Here is a 16,826-nt window from a genome sequence, read left to right as displayed (position 1 = left end):
CAGTCTGAGCACTGTAAAGCCCCAGGCACATTTCTAGACACAGAGGAATTTGTAACACATCTCTTTTCACTGAACAGAAGAAAATGACCTTTAGCTGGGACAGATATATAGCGCGATTTACAAATCTGACCCACTAACACATGGCAGACCTGTCTCCCCAGTACTGCTAGAACATTTATAGTTCCATCTCACAGCTTTCAGAAAAGTTCAACGTTCAAATTCATACAATGTCAACCAAATTCTCTATCATATTCCTATCTTCCGGTTCCTCGAAAGTCATTCTCCTTTCTGAGTTCAGTCTCCTAAACTTCAAAGGGCGATGGAGTACGGGAATGCTTGCACTCTACAGAGACAAGGCATGAAAGTGCCTTGCACTAATAGGAAAAGCTTGTACGTAGTCTGAGTGAGTTCACGGGGAAATGGCATGCTGTAGAATGGCAATTTTTGTAGGAAGTAAAGACTATTATAGAAGACAGATATGTAAAAGCAGGCATACGGTCAGAAATAAATGACCATAAGCAGGACGGGAAATACAAAGCTTGCTCAGATCAAAAGAAAACACTTTCACCTATATAGTCACACTCACAAGAAATGTAATAACTCCTCCCTGAAGAAAAGCAATCACAGCTAGGCTTACTAAAAATATGTGGACATTAGTGTAAAACCCTTGGGTGAACAAGAATACTGTAGGATATAGTTTTAAATTCTTTAAAAACAGACACTTAAAAACCAGCCTTTAAGGTAAAGATCTTTATGACTTAAGAAAAAGAAACAGAATCTTAGTATCAATTTGATATACCATTGACTACATATACAGCTTTACATACATTCATACACATAGGAGACATTTAAAGCATTCTACATTCCTACTCTTTAGTACTGCCAACATATAAAATACATTAGTGTTAGATACGCTTCTTTACAGCCAGCAATCTAAAGCAAAAATGTATTTTTGTGAACTGAAATGAATAATTATTTAAATTTCCTATATATTACATAAGAATGTACACACACACACACACACACACACACACACACACACACACACACACACACACACACCATAACCATAGAAAGGTCAAAAAAACAAACTTAAGCACTGAGATTTAAGGAAATACAGTTTGTAAACCTATTTTTTGCCTGGGTGGCAAATAGCAAATCAAATAGCCTCCTAACTCGCCTCTCAGAGTTCCATTCTGGCCCCTTTCAATCACATACAGAAGAAAAACTGATTTTCTACAATATAAATCAAATAACATAATTACTTAAAATTTTGCCAAAGGACCCCCACCCCACCCCAGGCACATTGAATAAAATCCAAGCCTCTGAACTCAGGCATTTAGCATCTGTGTGATCTAGATAGTTTTACCTCTCCATGCTAACACAGGAAGGCAAGGAGGGATGGGGAGAGAAGGAGGGAGTGAAGGAGGGATGGAGAAGAGAGATGCAGATATCCAGTGTATGTATCTGTGAATAATGACCACTACTTGCCAGTTCCTACACAGCCTTTGCACAGGTTCTCAATCGACTATCTCACCTAAAAAACATTCCTGTTTGTTGTTTATATGCAGCTTAAATATTCCAAGAGGCCTTCCTGGTCACATTTTTATCTGAGGTAGTTTCCTTCTATGATTCTCTGTTTCAATTTCCTCATTTGCTTCTCTCAACATCTATCAATGCACACAAATTCAAAGTGACTGTCAGCACACTCCCAAGGTTGATCTTTCATCACCTAAGCGTCAAGATGACCACAAAGCATGCCTCTTTTCCTCTGATGGTATTTGTGTTCATTTTAACGAAAGAAGTTCAATGTAGATTATTAAACATGCCCATTTTCTGGTTAAGAACAGTAGGTTGGCCTTAGAAAACATGTTCTGTGCTGGCATATGATTTTAATAACAAAGATTCCACAGTCAGATAAAGTCTTTGGGGCTACGTTATGTCCCTTTTGAGAGGCCAGGGGGCACAGTAGAAACTCTTCGGGGAAGAAACTTTTATTTTTACTTAACTCTGTTTATTTCTAACATTGTACATGTTCATCTCCTTCTCCTTTGTTACATGTTTATTAATCTCCAGAGATACTAGGATTCAACCTTAAAAAAAAAAAGGTTCGAGAAATGATATTCTACAGCTCCAGGGAAGAACAACTTGACTGTTGGTTTCCTATTTATCTATTCAATGTATTAAAAGGATTTTACCATGATGTCACACAGGACTTAGAAACATAGTAGTCTTCTTGTTCTATGAAATAATGAACAGAGAAAATGTGGCAGCTAGAAGAAAATTATTACTAAAGTGAAAGGATTTCTTTGAACTTATAAGAAATCATTAATAATTTATAAATACATAAATTTAGGTCGACGTATAGATTGCTGTAGTGCATGTGGATTTGTATGGCCTATAAAACATAGTAAATTAAATTAGATTTTAATGTATCAACTTACAATTCTCACATGAAACACTGCTAACTTTCAGTTCTTTTGTTGGATGGGATATCAAGGCCATGCTTCCTCCCTCCTCTCTGATGCTAAAAAGTATCAAGCTTCAAGTTCTGTCTCATCTGGACCACAGCAGCCTCCTGACTCATCATTGAGAGTTCTATTCTTGCCACTTTCAATCACATATAGAAGAAAAACTGATTTTCTAACGATATAAATCAAATAACATAATCACTTAAAACCTTGCCAAGCCTCCATAGGCACATGTAATACTGTACCAGCTTCTTTGAATTGTTTGGGAACTAATAAGATGACTAGGAATCTTATTCTTCAAAAGCTGTCCTAATAGAACATGCTGCAATGACAATTTTCCTTGTGTCTTTGATAAGCCACATTTATTTGATATCTATCGCTCCTAAAATATTTTGTGTAGCTGTTTAGCAGCTGTGCTGAGAATCATGAGAGCTCTTGGGAGTGTGAGACTTCTAATAGCACAGTATAATGAAGATAAATTTCTGCTGCTGTGACTACTTCAAAATATCACTTTACATCTGTAGAAATGCAACAACACCAAATCTTTCCTTTTGATCTACCTCACTATCCTTTAACTATATGATTTGGGCACAAAACACTTGCCCAATGTTCTTCCTATGCATGTAGGAGCATGAGTATCTCCATGCCATCAGCTGGAGCTCAAGTGTGTGGTTGCTTTCAAATGATATTAAATGTCAATCACGTCTTCTTCATCTCATAATCTGCTTTTGTTCTCGAGTCTACAAAATTTGGTATTTAGCTATATATGATTAAAAGAATGTGCTCCAAATAAAATATCCTTGAACAGTTCCAAAAGAAATTCAAAAACAATCCAGAAGAATTAGATATCAATGCCATATACATATTTTTTATAAAATGCACCTTAAATATCTATATATTGATTATTTTTGTAGTGTTAATTTAAAGGTCTGTGGTGGTTTGAATGACAATGGCCTACAAAGGTTCATAGTGGAATGCCTGCTCCCTATTTGGTGGACAATTTAGGGAAGGATTAGGAGGTGTGATCTTGTTGATGGGTGTGCTACTGGGGAGGGGCTACGAGTTTTCCAAAGACCCATTCCAGGCCTAGGCCATGGCCAAGGCCCAAGTGTACATACGTTCTTTCCATTCTCTGTCTCTGTCTCTGTCTCTGTCTCTCTCTCTCTGTCTGTCTCTCTCTCTGTCTGTCTCTCTCTCTGTTTCTCTCTGTGTGTCTCTCTGTCTCTGTCTCTGTCTCTCTCTCTCTCCCCGCCCCTTCTCCCCTCTCCCTCCTCTCTCTGTCTCCAGGTAACAGATAACATGTGAGCTTACAGCAGGGCAGCAGTGGCGCACGCCTTTAATCCCAGCACTGGGGAGGCAGAGGCGGACGGATCTCTGTGAGTTGGACTACAGAGTGAGATCCAGGACAGGCACCAAAAAAACTACACAGAGAAACCCTGTCTCAAAAAACAAAAAACAAACAAACAAAAAACCCCCACCAGATGTGAGCTCACACTAGCGCTCCCACCCCATGCCTGTCTGCCTGCTGTCATGCTCACCATGGTGGTCACGGATTTACCCTCTGAAACTATAAGCAAGCCAGCAATGAAATACTTTCTTTTATAAGTTGACTTGGTCATGGTGTCTCTTCAGAGTAATAGAAAAGTAAGATAAGGATACTTTAAAAATCTTCTTTGTTTAACATCATAAATACTTGTGTATTTACAATGCCTAATTTTTTCTTAGGTAATCTGATATAACAGGTACAGAATAAGGGACTAGATGGGAGGGTTGGATCACTCTAGGAAGGGGAAATAGAACAGATGGTTATGGGTGAATAGTGGTGGCTAGAATGGCAGGATTAAAGTAGGGAGAATGAAGGGATTGAGGGAGGGATTATGGGGAGGGAGAGTTAAAACTAAAGGCCAAATGAGAGGTCATATGGAAATCAGATATAGTTGAAGTTTCTTATAATATATATGAAGGTGATCTAAATGGAATTGCCAAATAATGTGGGAAACAGAGCCCCTGCTGGACATCTCTAGTTACCAAATACGGCCTCTAATTCTAGGAATGGATTATATCTAATTGATTTGTTGACCAAAGGGGCCCCATGGGAACTCCCAAACAATGTAGGTTATTGCCAAGATTATTGGTTGCTCTCCACAAACAGACAGCAAGTCCCAGTTGCTTAATACAATATCTACAGAATTCACTGACCATGGAGATGTCAAGCTGGTGTCTACCTAGAGCCCTCACCTGCTCCTGACTGGTATTTTCTGCAAGCTACCAAAGGAGAAAGGTAAACCCCAACCCAGCTATACTGGTGACATGACATGCCTACTAGATAATCTCGTCAGACAGTGACACAACTTCCTGGAGTGACCTACAAATACCTGATCGGACTTCAGGCCCACCCCACGACATGGACCCCATCCCTGACACTACTTACACGGACAAGAACCTGACAGCACAGAGGCCAGAGACCTAGGGGAAAACACGTTCTACTCCTCTGCTAAAGGAAAGTAGCAATGAAATGATTCCTAATGGCATTCAGCTACACTCCCAGGTCAGTATCTTGCTCAGACATCATCAGAGAAGCTTCTTCCTGAAGTAGAAGGGAACAGATACAGAGACCCATAGCAGGGCAGTGTGCAAAGAGTAATTCCTTGAAGCACTAAGTCCCAAATGGGATTCCTCCATCAAACCTGTCCCCTCAGGCTCAGGGAATCCTGTCAAAGAGGAGGCAGGCAGAATGTAAGAGCCTGAGGGGGCAGAGGACACAGGGAAACAAGGCCTTCTAAACACAGCAGGACTGATACACATATGAATTCACAGAGACTATGGCAGCACACACAGGGCTTACACAGGATAGGACCCGCTGAGATCCCTGTGCTGAGCGGGGACAGGGACACAAGTCCACATGCCTAATTCAGAAGCTATCTCCAATTAGTAAGTACTCCCAAATGAGTAATTAGTTTTCTCCAACGGAATGTCACTGGGCACAAAAAACACTCTTAAGGATAGGTAGCACAACCACTACCTAGTAGATGGCCAACACCAACACAAAATGAACTCAATGCATTTCTGATGGTCTTTGTTTTAGAATGATTTTTTTCCTTTTAATATTATGGTTTTTAGTTTTGTGGTTTTTATGGGACCTGTGTGTGTTCCTGTGTGTTTCTTAAGTTTTTTTTTTTTTTTTTTTTTTTTGGCTCCTTTTCTTCTGTTTGTTTTGTACTATTCTGGTTTGTTTTTATTTTTTCTAATTTTATTATTATTTTATCATCATCAACATCATCATCATTATTATTAAATTTTCTGTTTGTTTCCTAATGAGAGAGAGAAATAAAGGATGCTGATTTATGTGGCTGGGAAGTAAGGAGAATTTTGGAGGAGTTGGGGGAGGGGAAAATAATCAACATAGACTGTAATAAAAAATCTATCTTCAATTAAAAGAGTTAGGGTCATTGAGATTTTTGTCAGAGAAAGGATTGCAATTTCCTTTGGGAAGAAAGAAACGAATTGGTTAGAAATAAGAAAGAGAGGTTCAATTACTAGAGACACAGAGTCTCCAGTGTGGTGGCCTGGGAATGAATCCCTGGAAGAAAGAGCTGAGTCAGCAGGCCAACACAAAGTTCCACATCCTCATTCACATTTCAACTCATAATTGTTAAATACAATTACATTGAGCAAGAAACAGGCTTATAATAAATCTCATTGTTATTCTTATTGTTTATGACAATTGTGACTAATCCTGCCCAATTACCATATATTGACTTAAAAAGATGACATTTTCCTGCCATTATATCTATGGTGAGCTACAGAAAACTCTCTTTCCTTGTGAACAGAAATCAAAAATACTTTTTATCATCTAGCTCAGGAAATAAATAACAGAACACATTTGATTTAATTGTGGGTTTATAAAAATGTTTACTATTCTAGATGACCAAACCAATCAAAAATGAATGAAGAAAGGAGGGAAGGCGAGGGAATGGAGAGCAAATCAAAGCGTCCTAAGTGTCCCATGAGCAGGGCTTTGGGATGCCAGCTAGCTTGGAGTGAGAGGGAAGTATTCTTGGTTAACTTGTAGAATTGTAAACTAACATCATCTTCAGAAAGGAATTATAAAACTGAATTGATTTTGGAAATACAAAAACATTCAAAATGTCATTTAGATACAGTATTTACATTTCATTACCATAAGGCAAACAATGAGACGTCAAAAGCATATTTAAATATTTGCTTTTAAATTGTATTTCATTTTGCGGGTAAAGAATACCATAAAACCCTCTGAATTCTTCAGCAAAGAAACACTTAGTCAATCCTAGTTTTTCTGAGGACATTAAGTACAAATTGTAATAATTTTAATGAGAATATGCTCTGAGCCAGTGTTTTTATAAAATCCCACAAAATACTCCATTTAAAAAGATTTTAAATTCAAGCACATTTGGGAAGTATTGATTCAATAAAGTTAACATGCTAGTGTGTGTTCTGAACCCCAGGCCAGTTCTCTTTCCTTCAGAGTTTCCCAAAAGTATGGGATGGGGAACACAGTACTTGCCAAGTCCTTCTTTATTTATCAGTTCAAGGAGTCAACTCTACATGAGAGTCTATTCTATGAGAAATTATGGAAACTGCACTTCTCTTTAGAAAACTTGTGGTATTGCTGAATCTTTTTTTTTTTGTATCTCACTCACAGAATACCCATGAGTTCTTCATGTTACAATACATACAGATGAAAAGAAAGCAATTGTGCACATCTATGTTTGTCTATCTACCTTACCTACCTATCTGACACACATATATTTAAACACATGCTCTTCTTGAAACTGACTCAAGACGTAGTTGTTTACGTCCATCTTCTTTCCCAAAAGGTTTAACATACAAATCAGCTGTCACAAAAGAAAAGCACCTAAAAGAAATCATAATGTTTTGATAGGCAGGTAATTAGATAGGCTTGGATTTAAAAAAATATACTATTTATTTAGGATGTGTGTGTATGTGTGCGCACGCACATGCACACACACACACACACAGGCTTGGATTTAAAAAAATATACTATTTATTTAGGATGTGTGTGTATGTGTGCGCACGCACATGCACACACACACACACACACACACACACGTACCATGGCACATGTGTGGGTGTCACAGGACTGTTTGCAGGAGTGAGTTTGTTGATCTTTGCTGGCATCCTGTAGGTTCTAAGGGCTGACCTCAGGATGAGGCTCGGCTTCAAGCCCCTGAAGCCACTGAGACATCTAACTGGACCAGTACATAGAGATCTTTTTTTTTTTTTTTTTTGGTTTTTTGAGACAGGGTTTCTTTGTGTAGCTTTTGCGCCTTTCCTGGAGCTCACTTGGTAGCCCAGGCTGGCCTCGAACTCACAGAGATCCGCCTGCCTCTGCCTCCCGAGTGCTGGGATTAAAGGCGTGCGCCACCAACGCCCGGCATCATAGAGATCTTTTAAGGTACAGCTTTGCTTCTCTAAGCTGGACAATGACTATCTGATTGTGACACAAGAAGAGTGGATTCCTAAGTGACAACATTCTTCCCTCTATTTGCCCAACAACTCCTCTATATAACCTCTTGCCCGCTCAGCTGTGCCACGCCAGTGATAAACACTGATATAGGAAAAAACACTGCAGTCTTCCTAGGGAGACATCTTTACATTTTTATTGTTCTAGCCTTCCCAACTCCTAATTAAGAAAGATATCAAAGAGAAACAGCCATTTCAATCAGAAATGGAGCCACTAAAAAGTCTACAAATGGGTTTGTGAGATGTCTTAGTTGGAAAAGGTGCTTGTAACCAAGCCTGATGACCTGAGTTCCATCCCTGGAACCCACATGGCAGAAGTTAACCTCTGACCTCTGCCTTGGCACATGCATAAATGTAAACATATTAATAACTGTCTTATGTTAATAATTACTTCAACCAACCTTTTTATTTTTTTAATGCATGTGTTATGTGTGTCTGTATAAATGTATACCACACGTGGACCTTAAGAAGCCGGAAAGGGTTTCAGATCTCCTGGAGCTGCAGTCACTGGTGGTTGTGAGCAATCTGACATGGATGAGGGGCTGAACTTGGTTCCCCTGCAAGAGTTGTAAGTGCTCTTAACCATTGACCTACCTGTGTAGTCCCTTAATATTCTCATTTATGAATGAAAATTCAAAAGGGGAAAGGATGATAAGCAAATCCCAAACCGTCTACACATGTGGTATGACAAAGGTACACAACCCAAGTTCTCACACTCTGGATCTTAAGCCTTGACCTGACCATGTGTCTCTCACATGCTTGTTTCGCTTCTGAGTCTATCAATTCCCCCATCAATAAGATGTATAAATTTAGTGTATTGGTTTGTGTTTTACTTACTTAGATGTTTAAAGAATTTAAAAGCTATCAGCAGAGTTCATCTTATTTTCTAATTTATTTATATTTTATCCAGGAATCAAACCTTCTAAAGTAAATAAAATACAAAACACAATAAAGCAATCCTCTTATTTACATTTCCACTTCAAAGACGACACATTATGTTGTGAAAGAATCAATGTATTTTATCTACTAATATTCATTAGGAGGGGTAATTTGGTAGCAATTTGTAAATTCCTGTGATATGAATATTAAAAAGGGATAAAGAATAATTTATTTATATTAAAGAAAATTGTGGACAACCTAAGATTTTTTTGTACTAATTTATCAGATTTAGAATATCTGAGCTCTCTAAATTGATAAATTATAAGAAGTCTCAATGGGAAAATTCCATTAATCTATGTAATAAAGTGAATCCAACTATTTTGATTTTCTTTTCAGATAAGAAACTGCCATGTGAGCCTTAATAAAATGCTCTACAAAGCACCAGAGTAATGTACATTGATTTTTAGCAGATGATCCTTACAAAAACACATGATACAGAATATAAGCAGGGTGCTTATGATATAGTGCTAATAAAACACATACAGTATGAGTGATGCACATATTTAAAAAATTTAAAAATATAATAAAAACACCTGCTGTGGGATATCTTTCTGTATGCTGTGAATACATGTTGCTATGATTGGTTAATAAAGAAGCTGCTCTGGCCTATGGCAAGAAAGATTATAGCCAGGCAGGAAATCCAGAAGAGAGACAGGAAGAATAATGGCAGAGTCAGGAACCACAGCCAGACACAGAGGAAGCAAGGTCAGAAGGCAGAACTGAGAAAAGGTACCAAGCCACACGGTTAAACATAGATAAGAATTTTCACCCAAAACCTGACAAAGCTTTGAAAAAAGATTATAAAATGGAGCTATAAACAGCTTCCTAGTTTTGTCTTCTCAAGCAAGCCTTGGCCTGTGGTCTTGAGCTACAGTACGGTAGGTTTGTGGCATGTGGTCTTGACCTGAAGCATGGCAGATTCCTGCTGCGGTACACAGAGGCATTTCCAAGCTGTGCAGTATGCTGTGTGGTGGATTTAGCTTTTCCTAGTACAGACACACACACAAAAGGTTTCTGGGCTACATGCTGCTGAATGGAGGCATGAACTTACTGTCTCCCAGAGTTGGCAGAGAGCATGGCTCCCAGAGCTGGAGGTGAATTACCTCCACCATGCTGAAAAGCTGAAATGGGAGGAGTCAGCAGCCAAGTCTACTGCTTCAGTCCTAAAAACACAGTTTAGCAGTTTAAAATCTATCCTGGTCAGAGAAGGATCATACATTCACAATAAAACAGATTCAGATAAAATAAATCTCTGAACAGTTTATAATGTGTGTAAAAAAATGTATGTAGACTTGGAAGAGAGGGGAAAAGGAGTATATAAAGTTATATAAAAATAGTATTAAAAAATAAAATATTTAAAGGGACAATAAGAATATAAAAGATAAACCACATAAATATGGATATTACAGAGAGAATCTGCATTGTGTTGTCTTTGGGATTTTTAAGTGCAGAAAGATATTTGATTGTAAAGGTTGCTGAGTTAAATCAATATTTTAAAGGTATCTTGACTTCAAAATTTATGCCTAAGGATATGTTGCTTTGGAAAAAAAAGAGGTTCTCCTTTTGCTTCCACAGAAGATGAGAACCTGTGGATTGCTTCCAGGCTCATAAGGTTTGAACAGTCAAGACCCTCTAAAAGGTCTCCGGTGACGCCATGGCCCAGATGAACTAACATCCAGAAAAGCTTCAAGGCAACTGGCTCAGACAATGCAGCCTCACAGACTATTCCAGTCAGGATTTGACCATAATTCTTAATTTTCTCAGGATTATTTGGTTTGTTGGATGCTATAATCTACAGACCCAGAGAAGCTAAGTAACAAGGAGGGGAAGAGGAAATAGAATAGACATGGCAGGTGGGTGGGTGCAGTGGAGGAATGGGAACAGAAGGCATCAGGTGTGGTGGAGAGGATGGAGGGAGAGAGTACCATAAGAGAAAACTGGATTGCGGGGTACAGGTCAGGGACAAGCTAGAAACCTAGTGCAATGGAAACTTCAGGATTGTTTTAGATATCCTGGGATTTTTGTGTTTCTATATAAAGTTGAAAATTGCCCTTTCAAGATATGTGAAGAATTGTGTTGGAATTTTGATAGGGATTGCATTGAATCTGTAGGTTGCTTCTGGTGGGATGACCAGTTTTACTATATTAATCCTACCAATCCATGAGCATGGGAGATCTCTCCATCTTCTGATATCTTGTTCAATTTCCCATTTTCTGATATCTTGTTCAATTTCTTTCTTCAAAGACTTGACTTGCAGATTTTATCATAAAAGTCATTCACTTGCTTGGTTAGAGTTGCCCCAAGATATTTTATAATTTTTGAGGTTCTTGTGCAAGGAGCTGTTTCTCTGATTTCTTTCTCAGTCCATTTGTCTTTTGAATATAGGAAGTCTACTGATTTTCCTGAGTTAATTTTTTTTTTATCCTCCCACTTTTCTGAAAGTGTTTGGCAGCTATTGGAGTTTCTAGAGGGAACATTTAGAGTCATTTATGTATACTATCATATCATCTGCAAATAAAGATACTTTCACTTCTTCCTTTCCAGTTTGGATCCCTTTGATCTCCTTCAGTCCTCTTGGGGCTCTAGCTAAGACTTCACATACTATATTGATTAATTATGGAGAGAGTGAACAACCTTGCCTTGTTCCTAATTTTAGTGGAATTGCTTTGAGTCACCCCCCCCCCATTTAAGTTAATGCTGGCTACGGAATTGATTATCAGAGTGTTGCCTTTATCATGTTGAGGTATGTTTCTTGTATCCCTAATCACTCCAGGACTTTAATCATGAAGAGGTGGTACAATTTGTCAAATGCCTATTCTGCATCTAATGAGATGAGTATCTGGTTTTTGCCTTTCAGTTTGTTTATATGGTGGATTGCATTTATAAATTTACATAGGATGAAAAAATCCCTGCACTCTGGGATGAAGCCTACTTGTTCGTGGTGGATGATCTTTTGGATGTATTATTGGATTCAGTTTGCATGCATTATATTGAGAATTTTTTCATCAATGTTCATGAGGTAAATTTGCCTGTGATTCTCATTATTTGTACAGTGTTTATGTGGTTTAGGTATCAGGATAACTGTGGCCTCTTAAAAAATTGGGCAGTGCTCTTTATGTTTCTATTTTGTGGGATAATTCGAGGAGTATTGTCTTCAACTCTTTGTGAAAAGCCTTGTAGACTTCTATGCTAAAACCATCTCATCTTGGTTATTTTTCTTCTCTTTTCTTTTATTAGTAGACATTTAATTACTGCTTCTATTTTACTTGGGATTACAGGTCTGCTTAAATTGTTTATCTAATATTGATTTAACTTTAGTAGGTGGAATATATAAAAATTATTCATTTCCTTTTTATTGCTATATATGTTTTAAACAACTTTAAACTTTGTAAACATAACTGTAAGATAATGAAAAGAAAAGTTAAATACAGTTCATCACATGTAAAATGGATTATTGTATATAATTAGCAATATCAACCCTAAATCCCCACTTCCACAGTGGGAATAGGATACAGCATTATTAACCTAATGAATTAAGTAAAAAACATAACATTAAATGGAATCAAACTTTTCAAATAATTCAATATAGTCCTAGCTAAGCTGAGGTTTGGATTCAATATAATAATATGGATATTTACCATTATAATTACTTCTAATCAACTTCCAAAAACTAAGGCAAGTTTCCTTAATTCTGTGAAAGAACGTGTCTTTAAATAAGCATGATGCTTTTCTCAACAGTTCTGCATCCTATGCAAGTCCAGTAGAGTGTGATGGGTCAGGAAAGCATCAGTCTGTGCAGTTCATTGTCCTTTCTTGTACTATTTTCAAGCTTTAAAAAATACATTAAAAAAATACCTCCAGCTTCAATTTAACAGATACAACTCCATCATTAGAGATGCTAGTAAACACTTCCTCCCTCTTCTTGCTGATGTCCCTCCTGATCTTAAGCAAGAATGACATTGTGACGGGCATTCTTTTCAGGAATAAACAGTTCAAACAAGGAATAGAGTTGCCAATTAGAGAATATTATAACATGGAAACTGCCAAGGTTTGCAAATGAGTAAGTGAAAACATAAACAATCATTGGTGGGGGAAGAAGACAAAAAAATCATAAACTAAATCCAACATTAAAACAATTCATAAACTAAATCCAACATTGAAACAACTCATAAACTAAATCCAGTATTAAAACAATTGATAAAATAAATTCAACATTAAAATAATTCATAAACTAAATCCAACATTAAAACAGTATTGTTTGAACATGTGTTCTTGTGTGGGTTGAACAGCGAGCGGTTTCTAAGCTCATAGTAGTTACATGCAGCCTATAGATGGCATTGGGCAGGACTCCCCAGGTCAGGACTACATTGAAGAGAGTGGGCTTCATCATGTCAGGCAGCTCAGAATCTGTTTTGAATCTTTTCAACCCATCTTGTTTGAGGTATATAGAAACATCGATGGAAAGTGCAGGGTGCCATAGCAACCAGGTGGATGTTGTTACAGAAAGTGACTATGCAGGATTTCCCACACCATCCTCTTCCTAAAGATGGGCATGTGTTGTTGAGAAAAGGTAAGTGGTTGGTCTCTAGAAATGTAATCTGCATATTAAGTGAAAATTCCACAGTCACTCCCATTGAGTTGTTGAGGAATCTCCTTTGATGTCATACTGTATCTTTTCCACTCCAAAGGGTCCAGCTCAATGTTCCTTCGAGTTTTGCTCTCATTTTGTAAATATTCAAAGATGGTCTCACAAATACTCTGCCCTGTCTGTCCATTGAATCGAGGTATATGATACTCTGTTTTCTTAGGTCGATTACTATCAGGCTCCAATGTACCTTCTGGTGAATAGGCACAAGAATAATTTCTATTTCAAACAGTTTTATTCTTCAAGTCCATCGTTTAACAGAACAGTAGCCACCATGCTTTAGTTTAGGATGAAAGAAAGTGCTGAACACGTGAAGAGCTGGGTACCCTTTTTTGTTATTTCTCTCAACCAGAAGATTCATGTAAAAATTGATGACCTCATCATTGAGCCACTCACCATTCTCTAGTGTGTGGATATCTCCTCAAGTAATATGCAATTTGAATGCACTAGTTAAGATTTCCTCCTGGGGTCCTGGACCTAGTGCATTTTTTATTTCCTTTTCCATGTCCTCTGTAACATCAAAGATTTCATCTGTTCCTCTCCCCTTTTCCTGTTCTGCCATAACTACTGGCATCTTGTTGGGGAGTGACCTACTGCTGCCACTATGCAGGAAGACTTGAGCCTCTGCTCTTAGCAAGTCAGGCTCCACGTCGTGTCCTCTTCTTCCTTCAAGGTTTACTGCATCATTCTTCCGTGTATCAGAAGAGTTCTCTGTACACATCTTCACTTTTTTGTCTGGTGAGACACAGTCCTTTGTGGTAACAACAGTAGATTGTTTAGGATCACACTGAGTTGTTCTGGATCCGTGACTGTGCCCTTCCACACAACCTTTGATCTTCAAGGTATCCACCAGGGTTGTGTGAGCGCTCTGTGGGTCAGATTTCATGTGATCACTGGGTGGAAGATGCTGCAGTAACCTTTGGTACTTTTGCCTTTGGTGGTTTTCACCATATTCCTCTATGACACACCAGGGCCACTTGCGACCCTTGCCACCATCCCGAGACTTTCTCACAATGACAGCCTGGACTTTGGGTCCAAGCAGCCGGATGTGTCTGTCATTTTAGATTTTTGGAAGTTGCTTACAATGCTCTTCCTGTTTACTTAGGTAATATTATATCCTTCTGGGGTCTTTGATATAGTTGAAGATTAAATAGTTATTGTTTTCCTTGGTTATGATAAAAGATATGAAACCTTAGACTCACAAATATAGGATAGTTACAATATTTTCTTTAACTTTGCCAAATACAAATAGACTAGATATTGAAACTATAATTCTTGCTTGATAACTGTTTTGCTATATGTAATTTTACTATGTTAAATTAAAAACCTTCCTTTTTGATTAGACAGAAAAGGGGAAGTGCTGTGGCATGTATGCTGTGAATATGTGTTGTTCTGATTGATTGATAAATAAAGCTGTTTGGCCTATGGCAGGGAGGATGTAGCCAGGTGGGAAAATCCAAGGGAGATAGTGAAAGGAGAAAGGAAAGGTAGGGGAGACACCATCCCACCGTCCAGGGAGCAGTATGTAATAGCATACAGGTAAAGCCATGGAACACATGAAGATATACAGGTTAATAGAAATAGGCTGGGTTTAGTTATAAGAGCTAACTAGCAAGAAAACTGAGTCATGGGCTGTGAAATTTGTAGTTGATATAAGCCTCTGTGTGTTCATCTGGGTCTGAGCAGGTGCAGGACCAGGCAGGACACAGGAAAACTTCCAGCTACAAACTCCTTTGTATATAACATGAAACTCTGTTTTTTTTTTTTTTTTTTTTTTTTTTTTTCAAGACAGGGTTTCTCTGTGTAGCTTTGCGCCTCTCCTGGAGCTCACTTGGTAGCCCAGGCTGGCCTCGAACTCACAGAGATCTGCCTGCCTCTGCCTCCCGAGTGCTGGGATTGCCACCAACGCCTGGCTGAAACTCTGTTTTTATATCTTCTGTTATAAAAATATAAATAAAATGCTAGTTATGGAATTAAAACATCAAGCTATACACAGGTTAATATATGAGCAAGATGTACCGTTCAGTATATTTTCCTTCTGCAATGTAAAGAAATCTCGGATTATTCTTGAAAGAAAAAGCTGAATAAATTGAAAACCAATGTTTACTGACCCAATGAAGTAACTGAACTAGTAGAGCTAGTGTATGGAAGAAATACTCAAGAAGATTTCATGATTGCATTAGTAGATGCCTGTCTGCATTTCCTGTGTAATTGACATCATGAATCAAGAAAACTGCTCTGAATTATAAAATGTTATGTAAACTGCCAAGTTGGAAGAGTCAAACATCAACATTAATATAATTTAACTTGTCCTTATTTTTCCTCTTTCAATTGGAATTTATGAGTACGATATAGAGAGCTGCTATCCTTTTGTTTGTGTCCTAGGATCTTGGGTTGTCCACTGTCTGCAAGACAGTATGGATAGTCTGTGGGCTGCCAATGTAGCTGAGGTATGGAGAAAGACAGGAGTTCTTTAGTCCCCAGTACAGTATAAACTGGGCATGGAGGTACACACTTGGAATTCCAGTGTTTGGGAGGCATTGGCAGGAGGATTAGATGTTCTACTCACCCCTGGCTACACAGTGAGTTTGAGGCTAGCCTAGAACACAAGTAATTCTAACTCAAAAAAAAGTATGTGTGTATGTGTACACACATATTTGCATATACATGTATATGCATAAGCCAATGATACTGTACTGAACAAAATGTCTCCTTTTCTTTCATACTACCCCTGAAAACTTATGAATGGGACACACACCAATCAGACTCCAAGACCTTCTCTGTCAACACTCATCCTTTTCCAGTCTATCTACATAAGACTATATTAACTAGACTTATGTGAAAATGTGGGCTAAGCAAGGTCAGGAGAATGGGGAAACAGTCATGAAACATCTCTGTCATTACTTCTTGGCAGTATGCATGACGAATGCTAGGTCTGCCTACTCTATCAAGGGCTGATCCTGAACACTCAGGGTCAACGCATGTATTGGAGCAGTCCTTTACATCTCGGTTACATCTCTTTACAACTGGTGACAGAGGTCAGTAGTACTCAACTTTTCAGAACCGCGTCTAGGGTAAAACAGTTATATGAAAAAAATATCATAATAACGTCAATACCTGAAAATTTAATCTAGACTTCTAAAGCAGGAAAACTCTTATCAACAATCCTTCAGTAATTTGACCAATATCTGCTTGGTTTATTGCAAATAAAACCACTGAGAAGAAAAGGATGGCAGAGCTAAGTTTGA

At 38.1% G+C, this 16,826-nt stretch overlaps 1 protein-coding gene and 1 pseudogene across 4 annotated transcripts in view; both read right to left on the bottom strand.

Annotated features, from left to right (window-relative positions):
* Xrcc4 (X-ray repair cross complementing 4) overlaps positions 1 to 16,826 on the bottom strand; it is a 239,567-nt gene that overhangs the window by 34,217 nt on the left and 188,524 nt on the right. The window lies entirely within an intron of this gene.
* LOC114680965 lies at positions 13,216 to 16,499 on the bottom strand (annotated as a pseudogene).

Source organism: Peromyscus leucopus, chromosome 11 (genome assembly GCF_004664715.2).
Source record: "Peromyscus leucopus breed LL Stock chromosome 11, UCI_PerLeu_2.1, whole genome shotgun sequence".
NCBI lineage: Eukaryota > Metazoa > Chordata > Mammalia > Rodentia > Cricetidae > Peromyscus > Peromyscus leucopus.
This window is presented reverse-complemented; position numbering and strand designations above follow the sequence as displayed.